The sequence below is a fragment of the Echiichthys vipera genome (assembly GCF_963691815.1).
Source record: "Echiichthys vipera genome assembly, chromosome: 9".
NCBI lineage: Eukaryota > Metazoa > Chordata > Actinopteri > Perciformes > Trachinidae > Echiichthys > Echiichthys vipera.
Window position 1 is genome coordinate 24,859,817 of NC_139834.1, and position 24,087 is coordinate 24,883,903.

General features: G+C 40.7%; 1 protein-coding gene across 1 annotated transcript in view; it reads left to right on the forward strand.

The window, feature by feature from the left end:
- The first annotated feature begins 4,940 nt into the window (after positions 1–4,940).
- Positions 4,941–24,087, forward strand: part of gnb1a (guanine nucleotide binding protein (G protein), beta polypeptide 1a) — a 39,529-nt gene continuing 20,382 nt past the window's right edge. The window contains exon 1 of the mRNA XM_083920969.1: positions 4,941–5,302. The gene's annotated coding sequence lies outside the window, so the exon portion shown is untranslated. The remainder of the gene's footprint in view (positions 5,303–24,087) is intronic.

Sequence of the window (24,087 nt, forward strand, 5' to 3'; positions counted from 1 at the left end):
CCATCCTTATACTGTATCTGTCTGTCTATGTATCCCTGCGCATGTGAACAGCAGATGTCAGTAATGCCTCAGAACGGACCAATAGGATGTGACCTCTCAGAGATACATGCTGTAAGCATTTATCAGAGATTGTAGGAGATTATGCTAAATCAGATTACGGTACCCCAACCTGCCTATAAAAAGCAAGGTCATTATGGGCTTAGCCCCGTGTAATGTCACTCGTTTTATGAAATGCATGAGATCATATTGGACAATATTTGTGTTGCCATTTTGCCTCTTTTTAATCTGATTTCTATGATCTCTGTTAATACTGTGAGATAGTGCTACTTACGCTCCCTGCTCACTCTGTGAGTGTGTGTGTGTGTGTGTGTGTGTGTGTATGTGTGCGTGTGCATGTTTGTGTGTGTATTATACACAGTGAGTTAGTGAATGAATGTTACTCTATAAAATAAAGCAGGAGAGTTAAAATGCTCTTAAACGCTGACTTTCTGGTCCATGTTAAAGGAACACTTCCATGGAGGACTGAACCTAACAAAATTAAAAATAAATACATATATAAATAGATAAATGGCTTTATAAATACATGAATATACTATGGCTTTTAATTCAGGCTGAGCATGACACCTGTCTACTGTACTTTATGTGTATTTTTTATTCTCATTGTATTGTATTGTACTGTTAACGAACTGTACAGTACTTTAGTCAACTGTTGGTTGTTTAAAATGCGCTCTATGAATAAAGTTTGAGTTGAGTTTAATTGAATTAAATGTACCAGAATTAATATAAAAAATGTAGGCATTGATTAATTGATTAAATGTGCTATACATTCATGATTCTGTTCATTTGCATCTTTATTTATTTACCTTTGGATTAATTCCGCTATTTAATTACTTTCTTAATACCCTCTCTTCGTTTATATCTCTATCTTTCGCTTTCTCTGTGAAAAAGAAGCTGACTTCAAGTGCGGTCGGAAATGTCAAGATTATCGCAACAATCTGGGGGAAAACAATACCCCAAGTGAAATATAGAGTCTGCTCAGGGGTCTAAAGAACACAACAGGGCATCACACACACGGGCCACAAGTGACATTCCCACTGACAAGCGTGTTTTTCTCTTATGTCTCCACGGTGAGCGAAGAACAAACATTGTCTCCGTTTTTGGATTCTCTGTTCGGCGTAAAGATACAAGAGAAAGTTTCCTTCATTAAATCAAGGCAACACTGATAAACAAATGGTAGTTTTGAGGGTGAAGCATCCCTTTAAGTATTCCATGTATATAGATTTAATATATTTAAACAAAAGACTGGGTTATTTGTCATCATCAGAAAGTGAGTGATGCTAATTATAAAAAATAATGAATGTATAACCTCTTACAGAAGAACATAGAGCAATTGTTTAATGGTTTGGCTCATGATGATCATTATTGTCGACATATAGTTTGACTAATTTATTCTACTGCTTTGTCTCATCATGCTCCGGACAGGAATGAGCTGCAAAGCATCATGACCTTCTTTGACAACTTCACATTATCCTTTCGCCTTCCTTCTTTTACCATTTCCTTTGTGTTGCTTTAATGCATTGTACGTGCTCTAACATGTGAAACTAATTTAATGTCAAACTGCTTATGCTGCCATCTTGACCACCACAGGGTTCCTACACCTTTTCCAAATTCAAATCAAGCATTTGAAGTTGCATTTTCAAGCGTTTACTTTGCTTTCTTTCTTTCTCCTTCTACGGGAGGGCGACATATTAAAGGCAAACCCAAACAGATTTTCGTGTTTCAAAATGTCTCATTGGTTTGTAAGTAGACTTGCCATCCTGTATAACCTAAATTTCAAGCACTCCATTCAAAACTCCAGGCACTTTTCAAACCTTGAAAACACCACATTAAAATTCAAGTGTTTTCAAGGATTTACAGCCACACCTCCTGCAGAAGAGAGCTTGCATCTCAATTGGCTCTTCCTGGCTAACTAAAATAAAATAAAAAAATATTAATTGCGACCAAATTACGGTGAAAACACATGTAGGTGTGGATTGTTCTCTCTCCTCCTCTCTCCCCTGAAGCTCGGCTCAAGATGCTTCACAACACACCTATGCAGACAGACAGACAGGCAGGGAGGCAGAGTGTATCCAGGGGCAACTAAATCTCACCAGTATTAACCTGGCTGGGCAGATGAGTCCCGGTGGAAACACAAGCGTGCGCACACACACACACACACACAGGGGTAGTGTTTCCAACTCATCCTGTCTCTATCCACCACTGTTGCTTTAAGTTGCAGGCAATAAGCAGTGCATTTTAAAAGAGAAAGCTAAATTAGGGAACCATAAGAAATGTATTGAACACTAATATTTATTTAATGCAAGTGTTCAGGACAGCTATGGGGAATGTACCTCTTGTATGTGCACTGATGTGTGGTTACAGAGGTGACCATGCCACAGCAGAGGAGTGTTCAAACAGGAGAGCGAGTCAGTTTTCCCCCCCAGGTTGAAGGTTTACGGCACTGTCAGGAACACACGAACGTGTTTTAACTGATACAAGCTTCTTCTGAGTGCATACATAGATCATTTTAACAGCAAAATGTTAATATCAAGAGACAACAGATGTGGCATAAACAGTTTATCCCCACTTGCTCGAGCAGACAGGACAGAGCGCTCTCTCAGGGGCCGCTCTTGCCTCTGTCTTCTCTCATCGGACCAAGCCCATACACACTTTGTTGTCCCAGTGGACGCCAAAGTGTTCCACGTCTCCAAGTAACGACTTAACCCACTGAGCATTAACCCCACCTCTGCGCACTCTACCTAGACTACTGGTGATAATGATCAAGTGATCTCTGTGCTTCTAAACACTAAAGCCCCACTGATTTCTAAGCTCCAACTGGAGCACAGGGACATCACTAGAGTGTAAGGACGAAGTTAGTGTCAACACAAAACTTTTATTGACTAGGGCCTCAACAAACAATCCTTTTCATTATCGATTCATCTGCTGATTATTTTCTAGATGAATCTATACATCTTTTAAACCATAAAGTATCAGAAAATATTGAAAAATGCCCATCCCAGTTTCTCAAAATCAAAAATAATGATTTTAAATACACGTTTCGTCCAAAATCTTTAGATATTCAGTTTAATGTATGTATTTTCTGTTACTGAAGTATTGTTAAAATACTAATGTGGAAGAAGGAAGAGTGGCTACTGTTACAATGCAGTAGTTACAGTGCAGTAGTTAATGGATTGACATTTAAGGCCTTAAATGTTTCCCGCTCAAATTAACACTTGCAGTGATTTCAAGGACCTGTGGGCACCACGAGAGATCAGTAAAAGGGTTTTGAGATCACAGAACTATTAGTAGAAACTTCGCTCCCGAATGTTTTACTGATTTTTTTTAACATTTTATTAATAACTGATTAATTTCTGGCAACTAATTCTTGACTTTTTGATCGATCTCTAAACCAACAGTTCTCAAAAAGTGATCGTCTGGAGCCACTCGTTTTCATAAATGCACACCGGCGGGGAAGAACGTCTGTAGGTAAATTTGAGGTGCAGTCTGGTTTGGTTTGCAAATGAGACTGTTAGAGCTTCAGGTCGGTTGCTGAACTGACATGAAAGTCACATTATCTTCTCAGTCTTTGGATATGTTTATATCACACAGACAATTTTGTAAGATCGCAGGGTCTCATGTTTATTTGGGCTTTTAGCACACTATATTGAGACACTATTGTGGTAATACACACTAGTCATTCCTGAATATTAAAATGAGTTACTTGAAAATGATAGTAAAAGTACTCCATGGGACCTGTAGAGTTGTATGCAAGTTTCAGATTTAGTGACTTAAGCCTGCTTTAAGTCACTAAATCTGAAACTTGCATACAACTCTACAGGGTGTTGTTTTAACGCCACTCTGGCAGGCATAAACGCTCACTTCTGTTTTTAACTCTTTGGTTGAGCACACTTTCGGCATTAAAAGCAGTGTTTTGGCAGGTAAACGCCAAAATTTGAGGTGCAGTCTGGTTTGGTTTGCAAATGAGACTGTTATAGCTTCAGGTCGGTTGCTGAACTGACATGAAATTCACATTTTCTTCTCAGTCTTTGGATATGTTTATATCAAACAGACACTTCTGTAAGATCCCAGGGTCTCATGCTTATTAGGGCTTTTAGCACACTGTATAAAGAGCCAACAAACTAGTCATTCCTGAATATTAAAATGAGTCACTTGTGGTAAATGATAGTAAAAGTACTCCATGGGACCTGTAGAGTTGTATGCAAGTTTCAGATTTAGTGACTTAAACCAGGCTGGGTGTTGTTTTAACGCCACTCTGGCAGGCATAAACCCTCACTTCTGTTTTTAATTCTTTGGTTGAGCACACTTTCGGCATTAAAAGCAGTGTTTTGGCAGGTAAACACCAAAATTTGAGGTGCAGTCTGGTTTGGTTTGCAAATGAGACTGTTATAGCTTCAGGTCGGTTGCTGAACTGACATGAAAGTCACATTTTCTTCTTAGTCTATGGATATGTTTATATCAAACAGACACTTTCGTAAGATCCCAGGGTCTCATGCTTATTCTGGCTTTTAGCACACTGTATATAGAGTCAACACACTAGTCATTCCTGAATATTAAAATTAGTTACTTGTGGTAAATGATAGTAAAAGTACTCCATGGGACCTGTAGAGTTGTATGCAAGTTTCAGATTTAGTGACTTAAAGCAGGCTGGGTGTTGTTTTAACGCCACTCTGGCAGGCATAAACCCTCACTTCTGTTTTTAACTATTTGGATGAGCACACTTTCGGCATTAAAAGCAGTGTTTTGGTAGGTAAACGCTGTGTTGGTGTTACCAAAAATGGCAGCATTTCCTGGTCTGTTGGTCGCTAGCCGACCCTTTGCCGTTGCGTTGTGACGCTGCCGTAACGTGGGGTTTCCCAGACCTGAGTGCAGGGTTACCGCGCCCATCTCTGCTGTTTGATGGCCGGAGGAAGAAGCGACTGAGATCCTGGCGTGAAGGAAGAAAAAAAGAGGGACGACGACGGTGGGAAAGACAAGAAGGGATTTTGCTTTGAGTTGGACGGGAAGACGGAAGAACGCTTTAGCGGGACTGTGACACGTCTTTCTGGGTGAACACCACCTCGTCTCTGTTCCTCTGTGCCGGTGTGTCTCCCCCCTCGGCGGGTCAAAAACTGGGTTCGGGGAGTGCCGCTGCTCGGTAGCTAAACCAGCTCAATCTTAGCGCCTGGGCGGAGAGAGGAGAGACGAGATTTTGCTGTTTCCAGTCAATGTGATATAAACAACGGATACCACCGATTGAAAGCGGGTAAGGATATATGTAGTGTTATTTAACATTGCGCTTTCAGGAAATGCATTAAGTGTGTGCAGTCGGCTAGCCTGTCGAGCAGGGAGGATGAGCCAAAGGGGTTAAACTGGGCTGTTGGTTAGCTGCCGTTAGCCTGCTGCTAGCTACAGAGTGGGTGGGGGTCACTGTTGGAGAAACTTAACGCACTGTGTTAACACCTCAACGATATTTATATGGATTAAGACTAACGTTAAAGGTTGTGTCCGGCAAGTTGGTAGTTAATGCCCGGTGTTCGTGTAGATTAACGGCAGAAGGTTAACAGTTAGGTGGTGACAGCTCGGTTAGGTTAGCCAGCACCCCTCTCCAACGTCCGGGTGTCTTTCTCTCTCTCTTTCTCTTAAAAAGAAATAAGATGCCTGGGTTAAACTTTTAGCAGTTCTGCCTTAGTAACGTTAGCCATTTCATATTGTAATCCAGGGTTCACTAAAGACGAACATTGAGCCCAGTTATCATCAACATGTCGGCCCACATTGCACATCTCTACTCCACAGATAGCTGCTGTTTTACCTGGTGAGCTAATTCAGCTGCTCGTAGTTTACGTTGATTAATCCCCAGGTGAGCTGTTCTTTTTTTTTAGTTTTTTTTAAATGATGGGGTGCAACTTCTTGCAAACAAACGCGAACAGGGTTTTGGATTTACTTCCCCCCCATGTTGAAAATGTTATGTAGCATCATGCAAATGACAACGAAGGGAGTCTAAAAATGGCTACTTGAACAGAATCACCACCCCCACTATTCCGCACAAGTGAGCCAGCAGTGGCCACAGCCTGTTGGGGCTAATCTGGGTGTGTGTGATCCGAGCAATCTGCCTGTATCCTCGCTGAATATGGACGTCGGTTCTGCGGTTGTTTAGTGCCGCTTTTTCTGTAAGACTTATGCATTGAAGCGGTAATGTTTGCCTTGCTCAAATCTCACACGCAAGGCCGAACTCCCCAGTTGTGGACACCCATTTGACAGGCTGTGTTTAGACAGGCTAGGTGAACGAACAGCGTTGAATTCATTGAATCGAAAGTCATTGATTGTGGCTACCGTATGTAACGGCTATATGTTAACATTTCCTCGTTTAGTCAGTCATCCACCGATAGTGCTGACAGGGATAACTAGTTAGCGCGATTCTTCCTTGGATGTGCATTAAGAGGATATAAAGGTGCAGCTATATCCAGCTTTCAGATCGCATTGAAACAGGCATTAAGCGCCGCGGTGGATCTGATAGGGGCAATAGCCATTTTAGTTTCACGAGTGTTGAACCGGCGTCTGTTTGCAAGCACACAGCTCGACCTCAGTGTGAACTTCTTCTTTTAATGCTGTGAAAACGAGATTGTCTAATTGGATTTTGACAATCTGTTTATCTCGATCACGGGTCCGTTTCAGGGCAGGTTGTTAGCAGCCACAGTCACCATGCCCCTGCCGGGCCGCGTTGCTCCTCCACACTACCTCAAGCTCCAGCCCCCGGAAAACGGGCACGCTTTATCCACGACGGAGCGCAAAATCCCAGTTAGCACGCCAGCGTGAGGTGTCAAAGTAGAAGAGAGGCGTTTGTATTTTCTACATTTTTTATTTCGATAGGTTTAGTAACGAGTCCGCCGAGCTGTCGCAGGAAGCCGAGCCGAGCGCCTCCCCCAGATATCTGTAGCCGAAGTTATTGACCGGCAGTGTTAATAAATGCCATCTACAGAACCCGTTACTGAAAATAGCCTGATTGCTATGCGTTTATCGGTGCTTCTTTAAAAGAGCCATTTGTATTTACTGGTTCACAAAGATGAATTCATTTTGCCAGTGTGCCCCCTCCCTCCCTCCGCCTCCTCGAATGAATGGGTTCCTGTATTCAGGGCCCAAGCAGCTGCAATGAACAAGATGGCGTTCAAAGCCTTTTTCATCACCGCTTTTTCTCAGACCGAGAGAGACAGATGCCGAGCATCGGATGGGCTCAGGCTTGGCAGGCTAGCTTTCTTTGAGTTCCCCATCGTAAAAATGTATAGATTGTATTAAAGACGGTTTTAAAGATGATGAATCCGATATGTGGTAGCTCAGATACAGGAAAACATGGTGGGGAAGGAAGGGGTGTTGTACATCTAGACCGTGAACCTGAATAGCAGGCAACATGGGGAAGCTATGATTGAATATTTGTATGATTTTACAAGAAATGCATCACTTATTTTGATGTTATTTTAATGTATTATATCAAACATCTGCAATCGCACATCAGGGAAGTGGGACATATTATCCTCAGTCCTGACTAGTACTTACAGTTAAATGTATAAAAATACATTTTCAAATGTAAATGAAAAATCCAGAGATAAAGATTTCAATCAACTTAAGGTGCAGTGATTTCCCCCCCACTTTTTCTTTGTCAAAGCACTTCAACATGTGACATTTATTCAACTTTATTAATAAAAAACCCTGTTCTGTGTGATTTTACATGTCATATAGATCAACCACATCTCTTTTTACCAGAGTTAATGTTAGTATGCATTTTTTATTTGCTTGTAGGCTAATGCCAATGAATGACCTAATTCCAGTTATATTTAATTGTCAGTCATTGACCCAAAGCTCACAATACTGACCTATTTTTTTCTGTCCTTGTAATTACTCACAGGATGGTACCACCACACTTGAGACCGTTAACTGTTAACTCAGGGATGTCTCTCAGCTTCACAGGGATTTTAGATTTAGTTGACTTTTATCAGATTATTTCTTTGTGAATGAACTGGTGCAGCACTTGAGGCTTTTAGCCTAACCGCTCCCACCTGACAATGTATTTATGTTCCAGTGATCCTGGTGGACAGTGATTCAGGCATTTCTCAATGTTTTTATTGCAGTCTATGCAATGATGAAGTGGTGTATGACCAGCCTATCTGGAAGTCTTCATAGCAGTGTGTGTGCCTGAAAGACATTTGTCCCTGGGTTTATACATAGCAGAGTTTGTCAGGAGGATGAGTGTAACCACAAGATAATGACCATGTGTTTAAAACATGAGTCATTAGTCTTTTTTCACTGGGAGGGGGGTCTTTTTTTTAATAAACAGGATTTTTATCCTGCTAATGTGTATTTTTTTCTCTTTTTAATCTGTGAGTGCATGATATGAATAGGATTAAAATCCTAGTCTGTGGATTTCACTCTTTGGGATTATGTGGTCAGTGATAGTGCTGATTTCCCCTCACTTCTGATATGATTCCTTTTTACTGTATTTTCAGCAGGCATATCTACGTATAAGGCAGAATATTTGCGAACAAGCACCTGAAAAAACATCTGCAGACACTGAGTAGAATGCATTACGATACATTTGTAGGTATACATACTATTCACATACAAATACAGGTGTTAAAGGAATACTTACCCCTCAAAATGTATGTTACCCCGGAGTGTTGCCTGGAATTCTCAAAGAAAATGCCTCCACGATGAACAGAGAATCAAAAAACGTATTATGAAATGCTTGAACAAGGGTCCACGTTTAACAACAGCAACCTATATCAACACATCTGTTGACAAACTGCGCGTCTGCAAGTTTCTTTAATGAGTAGCAGTGTTGTAAATAGTAACGTTTTTAGCGAACATGCATGCGTTTGGGAATTATCGACTCGTTATAGTATATACTAGATACATAATAAGGTAAGTTAAGGAGTAGCTTCCCTTATATACCTCCACCCATTTCCCAGGTTAAAGTTCATAAAGAACCTTTAGTGTCATCCAGTTTGCTCAACATCCCCAACCGGTACGGAACAGCACATACTTTCGCCAACATCATGTGCTTTATGATGATGGCAGCATCTGTGTTTAATTTCAAGAGTCATAAACAGGGCAGCGCTTAGTTCACAATAGCCCAAGCAACACTTGAAGAACCAGAGCGCTGGCTATCTGGCTCTGACTCTTAGTACCAAACCAAACTTTAAACCTGTCAGTGTGAAAAATTTACATCCAACTGGACCCAAATATTCAACTATTCAGAAATTGTTTGTTGGTATTCGGATATTGATTCTTTTATTTTCAAAACTGTAGAATAACAGAATCCTTGAGAAAATAATGCCTTTAAATAAACCTAAAAGCACATGTTGCTGAAATTGCTGAAATTCATTGCAGTATTCTGATATATACAGTGTAAACACTGCAGCGCTGTGCTTGCCAACTCAGCCGAGAATGGAGAAATGTCTGGCTGAGTTGCGTTATAAACGGTCAGTCTGATGTGTGTGGAGGTCTGAATGTTTATACCGTAGCAGCCTGGTATTGTTTTCAGAGGGTAAACACTTTTAACGGCCCTGTGCAATGCCAATGTGCTCTGGTGTGGCGCTGGCTCCTTCCTGAGTCATGCTGCACGTCAAGGGGTGTTTTCACTTTCCTCTCCTGACTGATTGTGCCTCACAAATTCAAACACCAGTCGCTGTCTTCTAAAAGAAACTTAAAACCTTAAGCACAGAGTGAACTGGCTGTACAGAGAGAAGCGCACTGTTGTCGTACTTGTGTCAGCTACTGCCAGTTACAAGCTAACAAGCTAACAAACAACATATTCCCCCCCCAAAAAAAACAGGCTCACCATTATGATATGTCTATGTGGCAGATTTTGATGCACAACTGACTCCTCATCTAAGCCAAACTGACAGCGTGTTTAGACAGAACAGCCAAATTATTCTTTTAGATCGCAAGCTGCCCGCAGATGGAGCCGACCTAAAACTGTGTAGTATCTTATAGGGGTGTAACGATGCACGTATTTGTATCGAACCATCACAGAACATACACTTCTGGGCGGTTACAGAGGTGGACCACAGTCCGTAAATGTGGCATACATAGCGTTAATATGGCGAATGAACAGGGTTGTTTTTTCCCCCTGGATCATTTAGCTTGCAGCTTGGCTCGCATGTGCGCAGTAGCAGCCAGGCAGGCGTAGCCATAGCCCAGGAAGCCCTGCCGCCGGCAACCACAGCAAGCGAGACTGTGTAGATCAATGGCTAGTGAACAGACCCCCACCCCCCCATAAACAAATTTAAAAAGGCACCATCAATTCAATAAATAAAATAATGTATAACTAATTTTTATACATTTTATTTGTATGTTTCATACAGCTAAACTGTCCAACTGTTGTGTTTAATTGTTTACTAATTGAACTTATGTTTGTTCTGACAAACAAGCAGTTTTTTCATTTTCCCCCTCAACTATGAATCGTACCGTCCTGTACTGTACCGTGACTTCAAAACCGAGGTACGTACCAAACTGTGACTTTAGTGTATTGTTACACCCCTAGTATCTTAATTACTCAAAATATAAGGTGACTAAAAGGAATGAATGAATGTATGATTGTTTAGAAATAACTTTGTGTCATGTGATCAGTTGAAATTATAATTACGAGCAATTTTATCAAATGCTTATTCTTTGGGCTGTGCTTTTAAAGGCGTAGCTCTCTTTATTCACAGTGGTCTTCATCAAATAGCTTATTGCATCTTAATTTAAATGGACCATTAGTGGTGGCCTCTGCATTATGGCTCCCATTACTTTACTTTTTGGTCTGGTGTTCTTGTGGTTGAGCAATCTAAATCCTTTTTCCTCTTCACACACTAAGCCTCCTACAGAACACAACTGAAACACTTTAATCTGGGTGTGTTTTGCACATCCATAGGCAAATGAGGAACTGAAGATTGTGTGCTTGTAGCTCTCTGGTGGAAGAAAGTTCACATTTCATGGTATGTAGTACTGATGTAATGTGTTTGGTACCCCCCTAGATCTCTTGGACACACACAGTTATCCCTAGTTGCAGTTGTACTTGCCATTTTAACCCTGAATGCTGACTGAAGGACTCCAGAAATAGATTTTCAAAATCAATTTTGGTGTATTTCTAAAGGGATGGTTCTGATATTTTGATATTTGTTCTCAAATTGTGGTTTTATGAGGTACTTATCCATTGTATTACCTACAGTAGACGGCAGTTGGCATGCTCCCAGTTTAAAGAAGCAGGCGGGAAGCTTCCGACACGGAAGCTAAGCAATGAACTGCTGTGGATGGGGGGGCAGCTAAGAAAATAGGTCTTCAAAGCCACCAGACTCTTGACAAAAACAGTGTTTTTACCTTGCAGAATACAGGAGTTGCTGGAATAACTTTGCTTTGATTGGTTAGGTTGTTTATGTTATTGTGAAAGTCAAGTGTTTTAAAGGGTTATTTCCGATTCACCAAACTCACTCAATAACACATACCAACCAACCAATCAATGCAGCTGCAGCAACTCCAGTGTTCTGTGGGGTTAAAATACTGTTTTTGTCAAGGGAGTCTGGTGGCTTTGACAAGACCATAGATGACTGCTTCAGTTCCCCTGCATTAACTTGTATACTTAAAGTTGTAAGTCGTAAGATTTGAGATTCGTTGTTCCTAGCGATAAGATACGGCGTGTCTCTGGGACCTCATCTTCCAGAGTTCCTTTCAAAACTGAACATTGTCGACTGTGTGACGTCAGTAGTAGTTTGGCAGCTGTCACCTGTGCGATGCGACGTGATGCCTATACATGCTCCATTCTGAGAGGAGTTCGGAAAAGAGAAGGGGAACGACCTAAAATGCGGCACTAACCTTGAAGTGCATTTGATTTTAGCGCATGAAACCCGCCACAGGTACTAGGATCGTATTTCGCAGCAAAGCAGCGATTTTCTTAGTGGGTCATATTCTCACCATTGTTTTAACTCGCTCTTTGATAGATAGTAACTTAAAAGACAATTAACGAGATTGGAAGTCTTACGGACTTCAACTTTAAGCCTTTTTTGTGTGTGTCTAAAATACGTTTCGCTGCCGCCTCCATCCACAGCAGTACATTGTACATTGCTTTCCCAAACTTTATTCCTCTTCCATTCTTCTGCATTTAAGATAATCCAGAGATTTTTAATTAATACTGAAAACTGTAATGAACCCTTGACTTCCTATAATGTTCTAGGACATAGTGAGTGAAATCGTAAACTGTACCATGGAAATCACAACAATCATAGCATATGTGTCCTTCTGGATGCTGATTCAAATGATTGGTTTCTTCCCAACCTGTCTGGCGTTGATTTATGTATTAATGTAAAACTAATAGTACGGCATGGTAACGAATTGCTGTTGTACATTGGGGTTATGGATGAATTTCTGACTGGAGGCCTGAGATCATTGTGGTAACTTTTTGGGGTCACTTTGAATATAGTATACTGCCAGCCATACTTTCGATGCTAGCCTCTAAACCCCACCAATACTACCACTAACTGACTGACACCAGGAGACGCATCTTCAACACAAATGATTTTTAGCGCAGACTACATGATGTGACCAACCACGTGTGCCATATATTACTAATTTCTTATAGTACAAGTTGGTTGAGGTCACACTCACTCATCACTCATCTATAACCGCTTATCCCGGGTCGGGTCGCGGGGGCAGCAGCTCTATCAGGGGACCCCAAACTTCCCTTTCCCGGGCCACATTAACCAGCTCTAGCTGGGGGATCCCGAGGCGTTCCCAGGCCAGTTGGTTGAGATGTGATTTCTACCTTCTATGTTTAAGGTCAAACACCTGATTCCAGTCAACTTTTGATTAATGGAATCCTTGAAACAAGCTGCCATCTAGTAACCTCATTGGTTGTAATGTGAGGTACGATGTAACCGTCACTCCAAATATGCTGGGTGGTGTGGCCAAAATCTTCTGTACAGTATATAATCGAGATATAGGATGTTTTCTGGTAATTCAATAAATAGTATATATGGTAAATCCTATTTTTGCATACTTCTGTGTGAATTAAATACCCAACAAATTTTAATTTGAAAAAGAACTGAATTCCAAAATTAAAATAAATTTCATGTGAAACAGTAGAGAGATAAATAGAGAAAAATCAATAGCGTACATTGACTGTTTACACACATGCGCACAAATAGTGTGATGTAAAAACAAAATTATGATCTTCAAATTATATTCCCTCAAAATATTTCACATCAGATTTTCTGAAAAGTGTTAGTATGTGACTTAATCGTATATTTGAATATTTCAATAAATAGATCTGCCATATATCTGTTATGTAAATTGTACATTAGTCCCACTAAATGCCCCACTAGACAAAACTTATTTACAGTAACGCATAAAAACATGTGTGTGCCTGAATCTCGGTCTTGCTAAACATGCTTGCCTGTTGTATATTTGTTTTTGTTTTTTTCCGCAAGCTATTCCCCAGGGTCAACGTTACTCTGCAAATTCTACCTAAAGTTTTCACAAAGTGTAGTTGGCCGTAGGTGCTGTTATGCATACATGGCTTATCACCACTGGCCAAAAGGTCTTAGCCAGTGTTTTGAATAGTCAAAGTAAGTGACACCAGAGCAGCTTAGTGACCCACACACACGCCTGTCACCACTCAGGCACTGTGTAACGCTGCCGAAAGCCCATCACAAGCCCTGGCAGTGCTTTGCATGTGCACCACTACGCCTGTTCTGCTTTGAATAGAGACGGTCTCTCTGTCTATTTACATTCTAGCCCTTACATTTGACTGCCACGGGGAAAATGTGACCAAACCTGAATCCCGAGGTGACGGGGAAAGACAGCCAGTATTAGCGAGTTTTCTTCCTCTTTAAAGTGAGAAAGGCCAAAAGAGTGGTCTAGCTGTCCTGTGACTCTTCACACACACTTGTTCCTCTCTTGGAGAGAAAGCACGGGGGGAGGGGTATGATTATTAAGGCAATCAAAGGAGTGTATTTTATGTTTTAAATAGTCATGCTTTTGGCTTCGGGCTAGTCTGACCTCCCTTTCCTTTTTTCCTAACCTCTTTTTAATTTTAACTCATTCATTTGTCTGGATAAAAAGCTGCTTGTGCAGCTGTGCCAATACAAAACATACCCTTGTTAATGTATGTGACTTTATTATTTTCCTTTTCAACATAGATTTCTCAATTTTCATGACATTTGTAGAAAAATCAGCCAACATTAGTGCTAGCCTGTCTGTTTGGGTTGAGCCCTGTTGCTCAGAGTTGCTTTACAGAGGACTGTATTATAGACCAGCTTATAATGAATTATGTTGTCAGATATTTGTTTGCATTTAGCTAGCCCTGCTGCTATTTGTACTAACAATGCACCCTGTCTAGTAAGAGTACATCGCATCATGGAATGTTTCACTAATCAATCAATTAAACTCCACTGTCAGTCCCATTGATGTTATGTCATCTATCATCAGACATTACCCACAGCAGGCAACCACATTCAGGGAGCATACACAGTAAATTGTGTCCAGTCGAAGGGACAGTTCACCCAAATTCCACATCTAGCTTAAGTAATGTTTGCAGGAAGACTTAAGCCAGTTTCAATTCATAGTGGAACAGCTGAGTTTGAAATAAGTGTGTGTCAATATCAGGTATGGGCATTTCAAGCAAAAATACTATTTGATATTTACCGGGAACTATTGAAGCACTCCACTAGTGTGGTTCTCGAACTCGACAGGCATTCTGTTTTTTTTTCAAGCTCAACACAGTTAATGAAGCACTGAGTGTGTGTTCCCCAGTCTAGAGTCCGTGTCCAAATATCTGCCTGCGGGCGCTGCTGAAGCTGTGTAACTGGGGGCAGAGACCTACAGCCAATATTTTCATTAAAAAGAACTTATGCACCATGTCAGATAGGCCCACCGGACCTAAATTGACTCCCTGTCGGGCTTAAGCATCAGGGATTCTTAACGAAGAAGTATTTTCAACAGGATTTATAAACTAAGTTGTACTCCGTTTAAGGAATGCATATTTGTGTGCATAATGCGAGCGATGGAGATATTTGACTTATTTGTCACTGACTAAATATTACAATTCCTTAAGACCCAAGCCAAGTTCCTGTGTCTTTGCTTGCTGCCTACAGATTTAAGTGAAGGGAGTTAGCCCCGAAGCTAACAACAACAACTTCAGCTGAGGCTCACTGGACCGACCTTTAAGGTGGACCGGCTATTCTCAATTTAGCTACAAGCCACTCCTCTGAGTTTTGCTCTGCCACATATACAACCTTATATTCACATAATTACAGTTGGAGTCATCAATATACCTAAACGGTCAAACATTCTATAAATATACTTTCAGCTAACTCCTCAATTGACAGAGCGCCATTTTTCTTTTAAGCTTTTCGGTAGTGTGACTGTTGTTCAGGAACTGCAAGAGGTTGCCCCTGGCTCCAAGTCCGCTGATGTGGAAAGGTTTTTGTGTTATGCATACAGCTCCAATATGTCCTGTAAAATGCTTTTTTCTAAAGCCAGCCCCTCACCCCTCCTGATCTATGGGGCCTCAATGGAGATGATATATCACAGAGATTGAAAGCATATAAAGCAAATGTATGTCAGCTGTTTTGTTAATGCATGTGTCATTCCTCTGGGCCCATGTTTGTCCTATATGGATGTTTCAGTGACCAAATGTTGACTTACCATGAATAGCTGAATAATGAAGCCATCTTTCTAGTACAATTCCTCTCAGTGGACGCCAGAATAGAAGGTTCCACATTTGCTCAACAACAATTCGGGGGAAAGTAAAAACAGCCTCTTCAAGTTAGAAATGAGCTGAACTGTACTATTTAATTTTCCCCTAAAATGAATTCTTCATCCAAATTCAGTGGAACATCATGATCAAAACTGTGCCAGCTTATGCATACTTGTTTGTAGCCTTAGGATTTTGCTCCACTTTCAATGGAGCAAAATGGGTTATGGGGCCCAAGGCTATTCATTTTCAGTTCATCCATTCTTCTTAAGATCCATAAGGATTTGAAATCCACCTACTCCTCAGACAGCGATTAAAGGAATATCCCATCATTTGTCAACCTTTGCTTGTTGCCGGCTGTAAATCATTCAGACGAGTGGACAGTATGTGGTACAGTGCTTATCATCACACTCTGCATTGTCAGGGCAGCTACGTAGGGTACATCCACTAGGGATGGGTGATATTGGCCATTGTTGATATATTCGACAGTGGGGTTTTTTTTCAGTGTTGCTAGTGGTCCTGACTCCTGGAAGAGTTAAATGTCCCAGACGGTGGGAGAAAATAAAACCATGGATAGGCAGGCTATACTCAGCTTAAATAAAACGGAATTAAAAACTACGCTATTTGGGGGAAAAAATGAAAAAATAACCATAACCTATTGATGACTCATTTCAATTTACTTTTCGGGCAACCTTTTTTTTTTAGCAGCATTTTCACCAGACACCATGACCAGAGAGATTTTAATTTATCAGACTTCAGCAGATTTTACCGGTCAAAAAGATGGAAAAAGCGGTCCACCGTCAGCTTGGAGATGTGTTGGAACGGCGAGTTCACTACGTTAATTGATAAGCGAATAAACTCAAAATATCAAGGGAAGACATCTTCTTATACTTATTTTCCTTATCAAACAGAAAAATACTAGCGTTCACCTTCTGAATTTAAGTTTTTCTCTTTGACCGAACCAAGACATTACCGTAATGAGCTCGTTAACTCATCAAACCACACTGCATTCAAACTGGCAAACTGAAAAAAACACTGAATAAAACTCACTAAACCCATCCCATTTAGTCATTTGATTTGATAATGTGCCAGGTTTTAACAGTTTTTCCCCACTGTTGAGCAGCTGTCCACTTGTTCAGTTGATGCTAGCAGCTATTGGGCAGTTAAATTCTGCATTTTATAATGTGTTGCCTACATGTGCAGGAGGAAGCTATCATTTGAGCAATTTGCAACAATTCCTGCATCAAGCAGCGTAATTAACCCTGTTTACAGACAGAGGTTAGTTGGGAAACAGCGATAAAAAGCTCATAAATACAGAGATTGTTTTTGCCTTAAAATGCCGTTTAATAATGAAAACATTGTGTGTATGTAACCTCAGACATCTCACATTGCCTTTATGTTGATGTTGTTGTACAGACGCCTTTTTGTAAGTTTCAGTGAGCGTGAAACATCATGCTCGCCGCTTTTGCATTGCAATGCACATTGCGCCTTTGTCCCCTGTTTTCTCAGGAGTGACCGGAACATTATATTAAAAAAGTTATAAAAATGATTACATTATATTTTTGTACTGCCTCTCTCTAATGTGTCTCTGAAAATCAGCCTCAAACATTCCACCATATTAATACGGTTACATACCAATGTCTCTGTTTTTGAGAATATCGCTTTAAACATATTTAAAGCAGTAATTTGGTTTAGTAGAATCTGCACACAATTTTTTTACCAGGAAAAACAGATTAAAAGCTTGAAATGATTACTATTTACACTCAGCTTTTTGTGGTGATAAGGGAATTAGAAAAAGTGAATGTAAAAGTAGCGTAGTTGAGTTGGCATGCATTGTACGTTAGTTTTTGTATTGATTTTGTTTTAGTATTGGAAGTCTTTGAGTTTTCTTGTGCCGTCATTATAACACTTCAGAAGATATTCATTCATACGGATGCTAGCCATACTGTAGTTGCCTCCTATAGTTTCCATAGAAAGTGTGTGGGGGAGAATGACAAAGTGAGTGGGATGGATGGGGCTTTTAAGAAATGTCCAGGAGCAATCCACCCCCCCTCTTCGCTTACTGCATCATCAGACCTCTTGTTCCTGCCTTCTTTGTGACCTGGTTGTGTTTTAGCTACATTTACCATGCACCACTTTCCCATAGCACTTACAAGGACGCTCCCTCACCCACCAACCAACCAGACAGAAAAAAGACACATGCACTTACAGTTAATTTCAGTCTTTGTTTTGTACTTGTAAAAACGGTCACAATTTGATATATGGAGAATTAAAATTGACATGAGGTTATATTTTTGGTCAGGATTGTTATGATTATCAGATTCACAATCGGAGTCCTTTTTATATTGACTAACCAATACTGCCAATATCAAATATGATCTGTGTGTTGTACTTTTCTACATCATACAGCTTCACAGTGCACATTTAGCCCTATTACGGATAGAGTAAATTAGTGAAGCAAGCTTAGGGATATGGCAGTAAGGTAGGATGTCATGTCTTCATCCCAGCCTGGGCAAACATTTAGAGGTGTGGTCCAATTCAGAAAAGTAAGGAATGGAACCGGCATTATCAAGCCATCACACACAATCCATCACAAATAGATATAAACTGCTAGCTGTTATATTTGACATTACTTTGACTGATCCTAATGTTGCCAGTTAGCTAGAGCTGGTCAGTGGTTAAGCTGTCACCACTAGTTAGACTGGAGGTGTTGAGCACAATACTAGATTTCCCTAACTCGAGAGGGAACAGAGGTGGAAGAATGCTTTTAAATATATTGCAGCGTTTTCTTCCGATGGATGGATGGATGGGGAAGACGTGAGGCGGTTTCTTTCCAGACAGAGTGCTTTTCTAAAAGCCATTCCAGTTACATCAAGACGTAAAAGTGCAGTCCCATTGAAAGCCAGGAATAGGAGGTTTTAGATCATCATTCTGGCTTTGAACTCCGTACAATGTGCTGAAACAAACAGCTTTTCATGGCTTCTTTAAGATTTGATTTATTTGTATTTTAAGAATTGTATTTGTTTCACAGGCATCCTATGCTGTAACTATGACCAGACACACAGCCTCTGTCTTTTCTCGGATAAAATGAAAAAAGACGAATCTTGGCTATTTGAAAATTAACAAAATATTTTGATGAGATATTTCAATTTACTTTTAAGCCAACCTTTTTTATCTCGGTATAGAAGATTTTGGCCATATCGTCCAGTCCTTACATTTGTCATGTTAATTGTGGTTACTGTCGCATACCTATTGGTTCCCTGTTTCATTCAGTGACATACTCCCAGTTGCTCAGCTAGTGATTTGTCTCATGTCATCTTCACTCAGTATCCTCAGTTTCTTGCATTCAGCCAGTCTTGATTATTTCTTTACCAGCATGGGTTAGCCCTAATCAAAGTCAGACTGACCTCATATTGTATAGCAAGTATCAGCCTCTCTCATACACAGCGCCTCCTGCTGACCTCCACCCTCCTCCTTGATTTTGTCTCTACATTTGTCTGTTAGCCTAAACCTGCCTGTCAGGATGTCCTGTGTAACCCGTTATTGTAATGCAGCTGATTGCAGAGCCTGGTTCAAAGCCTAGATGGACATTGGCAAGTGCAATGTTAGAAACAGAAACCACAGAGCAAGTGTATTTGTAAAGTGTGTGTGCTGTCGCCACATCCGCTGAATGTTTTGACAAAGGGAAGAGAGAGAGAGACGAGCACAGCTAGGGAAACACCCATAAAAAGGAAACGCCTGCTTAGAGGCGCTATGTGCTCGTATTAAGGTGGAGGCAGCATGGCGACATAGATGACCCAACTATATGCTGCTGTACCTCCTACTATATTCTTCTAGGAGCAGCAAGTCAACAACAACCTAAATGGGACTCTAAAGCACTAGAATATAAAATCCCAAAGAGAAGCGAGTGAGCATGAACAATCAGACCAGGGAGACGGGATGAAGGCAAGGGGTGGGGCAGCTGGTATCCAGGCAGGAGGGCGTAAATTATTAAGCCCACCATTTACCCCACCTTTCCAACACTACTGTGTGTTTAATGGCTGTGCATCGCTCACTCACAGCTGGTCAATATGTAAAGGGAAATAATGATCATGATGGTTGAGCCAAAAAATATTGGAATAGTTGATTGCCTAGTCCTATACAGTCTCTTCATATGCAGCAACATCATGCAAACTTCCAATGTACACTATGTCCCTGTCCACACTGTCCTTTTTTTATCAGTAAGGTTGTTCCAATTACTTTTTTTTTGTCTTTGACATTTACAAGAAACACTTACATGCACCCTGACCCCACACACCAAACAGAAAACATACACAAAAAAACAAAATGTCCTACGTAAACAGAATAAATGGTTTGGACGGACTTTTACAGCTTCAATTGCATTTTTGTTATTACAGAAAGAATAAAGTACCAAAAAAAGATACTGGTGGGTACCGGTACTATATTCCAGGTTCATGTATTGGTTCAAATGTGAACAGTACCCAACCCTGCTACATACCAAAGTGAATCTGTTCCAACTCCTTGTTATTTCTTCTATAGTTCACAAACAGCTAGCAGAGTATCTGCTGTCAGTTATCATCTGACCTACCCAGACAGAGTATACCCCAGAAAAGGGGTTAGGCCCAGTGAAAAGTGTCTTCTTTGACAGAGGCCCAGCCAATTTCATTGGACCCTCAAGTAAGTCAGTGCTAAAAGCTGACTGGATATTTGAAAATATGACCATTTTTTTCCAACCAAGCTGCCCACTGTAATTTTTAAGATATAAAAAATATGTTAAAAAATATATTTTTTTAAATTCTCAGATGATTTGGCCCGATGAGAAAGTAAATTTAAGTCTGGTGGGCAGGGGTTGTAATATACTGGGGGAAACCCCGCTCAAAGCAAATGGACTAGGATTTGAGATGGTGCCATGGTAGTATAGTAAGTACTACTCTATTAAAAAAACATGCCTGTATGTCCCAAATCACAATCCTTTGCCAACAATGACTCACATAGCAACGTCACACAGGGAGCACTGCTGTTCTTATTCTGCTCTGTTGATTTGCTGCGGTAACCCAAAGACGTAAAGAAGTGAAGAACCTTGTTATGGTTTTGTACTTTTTTTGTGGTATTGTGTACTGTACATGCTCATTTGTATAGAGTAATGGGCTGAACACCACATAAGAAAAGATGAGATATTTTGGGAAGGCCAAGAAACTCTGGACAAAGTCACTGTAGGCCTCCTTTGCTCAGTCTCTAATGCTGGGAAGCTTACCGAGCCTTGCTCCCCTTCACCAAAGGGTTAGCAGCTCCCCTCCCAATTGTCCTCTGCTTGTTCACTCTCATTAGTTTAATCTGGCTCTGTCCTCCAGCTTGCCTCTCTTGCCTCTATCCTCTTGTGCACCAGAACATCTCACTGCCTACCGCCCTCCTTATGTCATCAGGGTGGAGCCTTTCATCTACCCCAAAAACCTACTGGCAAACCCATCTGGACCGTCCTGGGATCTATATCCCTTCACAACTCCTCCCCTACTGTCTTTATTAAGTCATCCTTTGTTCCATCAAGTTGTCTTCTAGTATTGATTTTATTTTTCATTTAATTAAAGTATTGGAGATTGAGAGTCCTCAGTGTAGTTATCAGAGGTCCACTTTTGGTTATTTGTGCAAATAAGGTCAGGAGTACAGTGTGTTGGCTGCAGTGAAAATATTATATTTTATTGAGCTTTAAAACAGTTGATATGCAGGCCGTGTTAAGAATGACACCATGTAGATTTTTAATATTTTGTATTGAAAAGTCGGCTACTTTTGTTCATATGATTGTCCAAAACAAGTCCTGTCAATAGACACATTGCATGATAATGCCATTTTAATAATAAATACATAAATAAATATTGCGCTGGTCAGGTGTTGCCGACATCATTGCACACCCCCGTTACACTCGTACTTGCTCCACAGTAGGGAGAGGCAGCACAGTGAGCCTGGCCATTGCACTGGGAAGCTGTGATGTCCGTTAGCCGCCCATCTGTGTTTCACAAATTCTACGTACATGGAAGTACATTAAAAGCTGTAGGACCTCTCTGCTCCAATCCGTACGGAGCACCATGCGCTGTGGGCCCTAGGAAGTGGTGAGGTCCCGGAGCACTGCTGTACATCCATCTCCATCCCGGGCCTTTTCAAACCAAACTAGCAGCACCCCGCCACCCATTGATTAGTGTAAAAATATTTTCAATTCATTTTTGAACGCAGTGCTTCGCTACCTGAAGTTTCACACTGCTGGCTTCCGGGAACAAATCTTGAGATTCCCGAACAACACTTCCCCATCTTTCCATAATGTGATAAGAAACTTAAGATAACATCTTGAGTCTGTCAGTTGCAAAAAACAAGCACTTTTAGTGGGTGCATGTAGACAGTGCGCACTTGCGCCATTCAATTACATTGCAGCCCAGTTCACGGAGGCCAGTTTGCTGTGTTCACACTCAATACTGGATCGATTTTTTTTTTTTTTTAAAGTTGTTGCTATTAGTACCTTTCACAGAAATGCATGGGAAAACGGGGTCCCGGTTGAAAAATACGAAAATTCTCCTTTAAGTCTTGTCCTTTTCCGCAACACATCTACGGTTTGAGAGCTATGAAAAAATGTGTCCAAAGGTTATGAGTTGTGTCTTTTTGTAAATCACATTTTATATATTTTAGATTTTAAGTTTGATACAAATTACTTTTAAAAAGATTAAACCATCCTAAAATGTCTTTCTGAAATCCACACAGTACACGGTTGATCTCATCCTGTGCCCTGTGTAAAGAAACCTCTGCCGAAATGTCCTCTGATTAAGAAGCTCCTCTAGCCCACCAAAAAGTCTCTGTGTTACGAACAAGAACGGTGCATGCACGAGCACTGCCCTATAGGACGGAGAAATAAGGAGAAAGAAGTGTGTTAATGTGTTTGGAGTCAGATTACACTTCCTCTCTCCTTGTCACTGTTGTGCTCGAGATGTGGAGCTGATAGGAGTGGCAGGAAAATGTGAAGTCTGCTCCCCTCCTCTTCTTTCTCCTCCTCCTCCCCCACCACCTCTCTAAAAATAGCCGGCAGAAAGAAAAGGCAGTGAAGTCCAGGCTCTCTCTGTTTCAGTGGTTTCAACACTCCCACCACCAGCACAGGGGAAAAGAGTCCTCTGAATCACACCTCTAATACTAATTGCTGGTAAAGACTACTGCCTTATTTTATGTTTTTGTCAGTAGTCATTTTTCTACATTTCATTCATTAACCTTAACCTGATGTGGGATTTTTTTTTGCATTTTAGAGGCCAGGTTATTTTTGAGCACTGAGGCCAATAGGTAAAGCATAATTATTTGTAATTCATTAATGCCAAGCAGTGGGAAATTGATCCAATTTTAGGACTGTTTTTTTTTTTTTTTTTTTTTTTTTTTTGAAGGACCAACCATTGATCACCTGACATCAGCCCAACTGAGCATGTGTTTCACTTGTTTCAGCCAGAAACAAAAAGCCCCTTAAACAAGAAAGAAGTGAAGATGGCTGCAGGGAATTACCAGGAAACATATCAAGCCTTTATTCGTGTCCATGGATTGTAGACTTCTGGCAGTTTTTGCAACCAAATATGACTTTATTTAACTGACATGTTAGATTATGTATGGTGCTCTGAATATGGATTTAGAGAACGGCTACACTGCGATTTTAACAAAATTGCAAAGTGGCTAGTGCAATATACAAATTGCAGGGGGGGGCACCGTAGACTAAAGGCAAAATGTGTCAAAATAACATTCTATAAGTATTGTGGTGCTGCAGAGATGTTCCAGCCTACAAGTCGTACTCTACAGACAAAAATGTTTTTTAAGCATCCTGTAGTCCACTCTTTTATCAGTAGAGGTTATTTGATACATCTACAGGTGACTAATGAACATCTTGATCAAATACCTAGTGAATATGATGTGGTCATAAGATTTCCAGACAGATTTACCAGGATTTTCTGAACACCTTAATAAACAACTTACTATCCCTCAAAGGACTTTAAATGGTATACCGGCAGCGTGGATGCTGTTCACATGCAACATACGTTCAGCAACATTTAGCCAAGCAGACTCCACCCACACTACTGAGCCATGGGAAAACACTTCCTCACGTGCAAGAACGTTTATGGAAGCAGGATCTGTGGCCCTTGGTTTCATCTGCAGAGATAGATGAACATATCAGAAGTACAAAGATTGGATCTTAGGACTGACACACGCGCTCCAATTTGTAAATGAGATTCTGAAACGGTGACAATCGCTCGCAACGTCATGGAAACCAAGAGTGTGTTCCTAAATAGAGTACTGTTGGAATGCACCTGTTTTTT